The 7,500-nt window shown below is 37.4% G+C and overlaps 1 protein-coding gene across 3 annotated transcripts in view; it reads left to right on the forward strand.

Moving 5' to 3' along the window:
- LOC135212713 (dentin sialophosphoprotein-like) overlaps positions 1 to 7,500 on the forward strand; it is a 250,068-nt gene that overhangs the window by 120,592 nt on the left and 121,976 nt on the right. Inside the window, exon 2 of one of the 3 annotated variants that reach the window (XM_064246406.1) lies at positions 5,240 to 5,276. The exons of the other annotated variants lie outside the window; for them this stretch is intronic. The gene's annotated coding sequence lies outside the window, so the exon portion shown is untranslated. The remainder of the gene's footprint in view (positions 1 to 5,239; positions 5,277 to 7,500) is intronic. 3 annotated transcript variants of the gene reach the window in all.

Genomic DNA, 7,500 nt, shown 5'->3' on the forward strand with positions numbered 1-7,500 from the left:
ACTAAAACATTATTCATCTCGTAATATACCACCTCACAGACCAATAAAAACAGACAATAAATGTATTGGCAGAGAAACAAGAGTTGCATGCAGTTGAACTTAGGTTAAAAAAAAACACCAGAATGAGTTTGCTTTAACCTTCTGTGACGTTTTCATATAGACATAAAAATGTGCACCTCCTATTATGTTTATTCATATAATTTTACAATGCATACATTTCAGTATGGTTCCTTCATTTGATATAATGGACTACCAAATAGCATCCGTAAGGAAAAAGGAAATTCGCGTCACTAAAATGATAATTTTCAAAAGAGAAGAAAATGTCGTATCCGTAACATGAAAGTTTCTATGTTTTTACAGCAAGGGAAAAATTATTTCCAAAGATATACAGGGTATAGGTCTTGAACCAGGCACACCAATGCAGTGTAAGTCATTTACCGTATAAGAAACGTTAAGACACCAAGAATTTAGATCTTGTCTGTCTTCAGAGTTGCTGAGAGGTAACTGAATCACTACATTTTAGATCCATAATGGCTGACCCCAAGGTATTTTAGGGGCAAAAAAGATAATTTGTTTATTTTTATTAATATTTCCTAATTTGGGTTATTTTCCTCTTAGCTAAAACATTTCAGAAGCCTTCAGGCTGGGGTTGTAGGATACCTGCATGCATACATATGTTTTTACGTAATGAATTTCACATCTCTGTTTGTAATTATACACACTCTTTGGCTTTAAAGTTTGTACTCAAAGTCAACTCTTAAGATTTCACATAAATCCAACGAGAGAACGAACTCAACGTTCTCTCTCGACCAGGAAGGACTCGCCATCAACAGGAAGCGTTTAAGCATCGCCGAGCCTCTTTCATCTTGCCAAATTGCTTTTCCGGTAATTACGGGACTTTAGGCCCGGATATTCGACAGTAAATCTCTCTCTCTCTCTCTCTCTCTCTCTCTCTCTCTCTCTCTCTCTCTCTCTCTCTCTCTCTCTCTCTCTCAGATGAAATTCTACAGCTGCGATAAGTAAACCGCCTTACCACAAAAGGAATTGATTGGACAATGGAATGTGTGATTTGTATAGTTACTGACCAGTCAGAAGTCTGTGTCTCAGCTCCCAAACTACGATAGTTGTTCCTACTTTTGAAATGACTGAAAGTTTAGCGAAATTCAGTTTTGTTCTTCTTCTTCTTCATTGCGAATGCAATCGTGGGATGCCCCCTCTTTTGCGATACGCCATGGAGGATGGTGACTGATTCAAGCGATAGTATACAGAACTAATAATTGCTAGAAGTGAAAGGTTAAAACTGTTGTACATACGTTCACAAACATATTTTAACTGCTAGTCAGTGGCATTAATTTTTTTTTTTTTTTAGAAAGGGACAGGAATGAAGACGGAAGGCAAATTGGGGAAAAGCTAGATGCCATCTGCAATGATGACAAGGTATTCATTCCGGTACATAAAAAGGATATGACGCCTGTATTTAGTTGTCGATATTAGGTAGGATGCTTTCCGAGTTCAGACACGGTGTAAATGGGCCACTGGAGTCAAGCACTTGAGGAAATGGAAAAGATGAAGACGTATCATTAGACCCGGAAGTGTTCTTGCAGTTTGAAAACTGTTGCCATTTGTTTCAATGTTCCAAAGTTGATCGGTTATTTCCTCATCCCTCTCACTATTCTTCTTCTCCTTCAATCATTAGGGGTAATAAAGTTTGAGTTCACAGGGCGGATGATTATTTGTGTGATAACACAACATTTACTTTATTATATGGTACATACGCACAATCGCACACACACCTACACGCATATATATATATATATATATATATATATATATATATATATATATATATATATACTAGAAAAGTAACTGTCTGTGTAACCAGAAGAAAATCAGATTTCATGAAATTATAGTTAAGTGTTATCTTTTGGGTATGAAAGGGAGTTTTTTTTTTTTTTTTTTTTTTATTGTCTATCCGGTCACCTAAAGGTCAGACATTCACAAGACAAAGACGTTTGTCTTTATTGACATTTAAGGGTTCGCTGCTAAATTACATGTTATTTGACAAAGAATAGCGATAAATTATATTGATAGGTGTTTGCGAACCATATGTGTCGATCTACGATACGAGAGTTTGTACACAATAAGAGTAGGACTGAAAATAAAGAAATTTTTTTTTTTTATTTGTTAAAACTTCTTGAATCAGGTGTTATGAAGATTTAGTGTATTGATTTGAATTACCGAAAACTTCCGGTAAAATCATTCATGCGGCGAGATGACCTTAATTGAAAAAAAAAAATTATGTGAGGAATTTATGATGATGAGTCAGGCATCTCATAAATTATTTATTATTTGAAATCATATTCCTAAAAGACTTGAGAAAGATATAAATATCGCTGTAGTTTGTTCTTACCCCAAGATAGGACTCTGTTTGAACTACTGCCATCATTGAACAATATCAAGTTGAAACTCAATGTACAACAAGAATATGTAGGCAAGTGGTGTATAAGTAAAGACTTACGCTTCGTTTTCTTATATACCTGTTTTATGTGTATAGAACACTCACACAAACACATATGTGTATATAATATATATATATATATATATATATATATATATATATATATATATATGTGTGTGTGTGTGTGTGTGTGTGTGTGTGTGTATGTATGTATATATATAATTTAAGATTTAATCTGACAGCATGCATTCACAGTTATTTTGATGACGAACTGTTATATAGCCGTCAATGAGCAGATAGCAAGGGACGTTCCCGGCAGGGGAAGAAGGAAAGACTACCAAAGGACGTGAGTTCTTTGTAAATGAACGAGGCAGTCGTGAGGATGGAATGGGTGGTGGTAAAAGTGTTCGTCCGTAGGCGTGGAAAGAGCTGGCGTTGGGGGCTATAGTCGTGGGTCGCTGAGGTGATGAGGACCTAAGAAAATTTGGGCAACAAGGAGAAAGATGATGGTGCTGTTAGATATATAATGACACACCCATTCGGGAATAGGGTAGGAAATAGATATAAGGTAATGTAGTTCGCACCATCACTGATAAGAACAATAGCGTGACAGACAGTAAATAAGCGCGACGAAGGCACGCTTCGATTCAAGTTACTAAACCACGAAGATGAGCATGAAAGAACCTCAGTGAGAATAAGAGAACAAGAAGCAGAAGGAATGAGGATGAAATGTAAATTGCTGGTAAAGTGTACGTGGTTGTGACGGGTGTGGGTAAGAAGAGAGGGAATATCCGCGTGGGGATTGTTGCCAACACCTTCTTAGTCTTGGGCACATAACGGTACCCTCCTCCACTCTTCGTCACCCACACATGCAATTGAGCTCCCCAGCCACGCAGACAGACAGACAGAGAGAGAGATTGTCTCCCGATAACCCCCAGATAATGGGTCCCGCATCGTGTCAATAACTAATATGTCATCCATGCTCGGTGAAAACAGATTGTTTTAAGAGTAGGTCTAATATTTTGTTTTCGTCCAGAGTGGAGGTTCGCCATGGCGTCCCCAAGCTCGCGGGTTGTGCTGCCTCACGGGGAAGCCTTGAACAACACCTGTGCATTAGTTAATGGCCTAAAGTTCACCATTTTTATCTGTGTAATTGACATTCTTCTCAATTTATCCTTGATTAATGAAGCTTTCCTTAAGAACACTTGCAGTGAACTCTCATCTAAAGATTTGTCGATGAGAGTTTGATTGTGTTGTAAAACAATGATTCCAGGGTGCAAAGGTCATGCATGGGTACGAGTGACTTCAAAAGAACAAGTTTATTCAGGCGATCAGATCATTCTCTTGAAGCATCACGGATTTCTTATGTTGCATGAAGACAGAATTTTGTGTTTTCTTCCAATAAAAAAGGAGAGGTAAATTTGAACTAAAAGATGAGCTGAAAGAAATGTATTTTTGATGAATTGACTGGAATAAAACCAGGCATTCTTCATCTCGCCCAAGATAGACATTTTGAAAATGGAAATGAGTCTGTAATTTTTCATTTCATTAAAGGTATTCCTCTGAGTTTTTTTAGTATTTCTTTACTTATCATCGTATCCAATGGCGCCCTGCTGTTTAACAACTCACCGATGATTTTTGACGTACCAAAGCATTGTGATGCCCTTATCATATTTTCCTTATAGTGTCATGATAGGAAGCGTTTTCAGGTTTCAATTACTGCAAAAGACAGTTTTTCTGGATTTACATTAATTTTAATCTCAGCGATATTTTTCTTAAATTGCTTCCAAATTTTCACAGCTTTGTATAACAGTCGAAAACTGCTACATCTTGAAATAATAAGGACCTGTCACATTTTCCAATTCATACCTTTGCGAAATGAAAACAGTACGCGCTCTGTATTCATTGTAATCATCGAGGGATGGTGTTACTCCGAGATGCCAATAACTTGTCATGGGAAATTGTGACAAATCCCATTCATAATAAATGTTAACAAGTATGTAGATTCAGTTACCCCATTTTACAGAAGATCAACGCTCTCTCTCTCTCTCTCTCTCTCTCTCTCTCTCTCTCTCTCTCTCTCTCTCTCTCTCTCTCTCTCTCTCTCTCTCTCTCTCTCGTTCGTGAGAGAGTGTATTGTTAAAATGAACGAACTATCCATCTAAATCTCACAAGTGAAAGTGAAAGTTGAAACTGATGGTAACCAAGGGTAAAATACGATTATGACACAGACTGTAATGTTCTCTATTGATGTTTGCAGTTGCGGCTCACGATGGGAATTTCAGTCCACATTGTGACTCGTTGTAAGTCAAACTCCTAAGGGCTTTTAAAAGTTTTAAAAGCCTTGGTTTTTGGGATGAGCTTGCTAACAGTGGGCGAGGCGGGCTGCTGAAAACATAACAATAAGAGGGAACATCATGTATTTGTTAACCTGGTTGTTCGACCAGCTGGTGCTTAAGAAAATACCTTTTAGTGCTTCATATTTCTGGGTCATTTCTACCACAGGATTGCTTGATTAGAAAAGTCCTTGGCATCAAGGTGTCATGTTAAGTCCAAAGCGCTGCTGAACTGTCGAAATTCCCATGTTTTACACATTCACGAGTTCTTTGTATAGTTAATATGTAAAAAAAATATTTACATTATTTTCTTCATTATTTAATTTCACCAGTTTCTAAGTCCGTCATTCCAACCTGTTCCTGTATTAGAAAGTGATAATAAGACAAACACTGCATTATACTAGGACAAGGTATCCTAATTTTATCCTTTTTTTATTTGTTTCAGGTAAGAACGTCAAGAAGAGTTTTTCACCAAGACTGACGTGAGTAATCAAAGTGAAGGTTGTCAGGTCTTCAAAATTTTCTGTTCGTTGATCAGTGCCAAACACTGAAATCATTCTTCTTTAATTGTCTTATTATTATTGTTAATATTGCTGTTGTGTACTTTGGTTGTTGTTATTTCAAGTACTGATACGGTTTTGAGATATATAAGGCAAAGTTGCTATAGCTCATTGCAACCATTATTTCACCTTTTTGGCGATAAATGCTTATTATAATTCCGTCATATTTCGATCATATGCCGACGCACGTTTTAGTAACGAAGAGTAAAGCAGTATGACGGATTTTTAATCCGTCATACTGTATTTGTGATGAAATATACTCCTTTTTTTTCGAGGGTAGAAGAATTCTCTCTCTCTCTCTCTCTCTCTCTCTCTCTCTCTCTCTCTCTCTCTCTCTCTCTCTCTCTCTGGCAGTCTACGAATAATTGCAGTGTCATAAAGTGAAGATGATTCATATTAGAGATCTGGCAGTAAAACAGAACTGAGAACTAGCATTGAAAGGAAGAAAATTGCAGATGTATAATAAAAAGAGGTGAAACGGACAAGTCTCCATTTACTCGAGAAAATAGAGCAGATGAGCTGAGAACGAGTTCCTGCAAATGAAAGGGGAGCGATGCAAAAACACCTGGCAACAACTCTAATATGACGGGAACTTCGATATTGCAATTTGCACCTGGATGACAGTTTTTAGAGAAGGGCCCAAGGACAAAGAAGAGGACCGTTAGCACGACGAGGAGGAGGAGGAAGAGTAAAGGGAGATTGTTGTAATTAGCAAAGGGCAAAAAGAGAAGAAGAAAAAAGTATTCCGTGAAGGTCGTACGTTGAAAGATTAGAAATGTGGTATTTTGTGTACAGTCAACTAATCTCAGGAAGGGAATTTTGGTGATTGGTTTCCATTATTACGGCCTTTGGAGCCAGGAATACTTTTGCTTACGGAATTTATGTTGACTGAGGGGAAATTTTGATGTTTTTCTCACGTCGTGACGTTCATACAGTCAGTGACTCCTGTGAATACTTCAGTAAAAAAAGATTTTTAGAGAAGTGCATTGTTAGTCCTAAATATTTAATACTGGATTTCACATTTGAATTTATTCTTGGCTGCTTAATAAACTCGATAACCTTTTACTTATCTAATGAACAGCTAATTTCAGGTAGTCATGTGGATCCAATATGGTGTCTTTTAGTTGCATACTTATCTGTTTTATGTTTGGGAACCGGTTATTTAACGGACTTCAAAAACCACAGCAGCCAAGACCTATTAATCGGGGGAGTAAATATGTTTCTTAAGCTTCTTTCATGAAATTGTGAATTTTATTTTTCATTCACAGAAAAATACTGCAAATGTAATATAGTGCGTCTGAAACAAGGTAAAGTGATGAAAATTATTCTATTCAGTGCGGTGTTAAGAAATGGTCGTTTGATTAAATCTGGTCATGGTTGATGCTTTTCCAATATGTGATAACTCATTTATTTTTATTTGGGACTGCAGTTTTCTTGAGTAAAAGAAAATGGAACGAGAAAACAAGTATCGAGGAATGGAAGCATCAGTATGAATAATGACATGCTCTATATACCTCGCAAAAATTGGAAGATTTTGAAGGTTAAAAAAAAGAAGAAGAAAAAAAGGGGGTGGAAGATCAGGCAATTAACTCGTCACCAGCCCTGTGGAAAGATTTACTCCTCCAGAGGTTGCTTGGTCGTGGCGGAGAGGTATGCTCTTTGTTGCGTGGTTAGAAAGTTAAACGGGTCGCTCAGTGAAGAAGCAGGCCAGTTGGACCGTGGGCTCCGCCAACATGGGTGAGGCTGCCACATTGAAGGCAATGAGAGTTATAATCCGGACGCGTGGAAGAAGTTGCTTAACTATTTAGTGCATGTTATCTTCCACCCCGTGCGATGTGGGGACTATAACGTCAAGAGATGAAGGGAGTGGGAAAGGAAAAGACCATGGGGTTTAACGAAACAACTACAAATAATTTGAGCTTGTATATAATATTTGAAGACATTTCCCATACCATTGGGTGGCTTCCGAGAAAAGTCACGACAATGATCTCGCCCACATCCATTCTATAGTTGCTGAATCTAAAGTGAACTTCATGTATAAAAACCCACCGTAACATTATCCACTGCCCTACAAGTAAATTGCATTGCTGTTTTCATTGTTTTGTGAAAATAAACATTCACGTTTGGGATGTTTGATAGAGACTAA

The sequence above is a fragment of the Macrobrachium nipponense genome, chromosome 41 (genome assembly GCF_015104395.2).
Source record: "Macrobrachium nipponense isolate FS-2020 chromosome 41, ASM1510439v2, whole genome shotgun sequence".
In the NCBI taxonomy this organism is placed as follows: Eukaryota; Metazoa; Arthropoda; class Malacostraca; order Decapoda; family Palaemonidae; genus Macrobrachium; species Macrobrachium nipponense.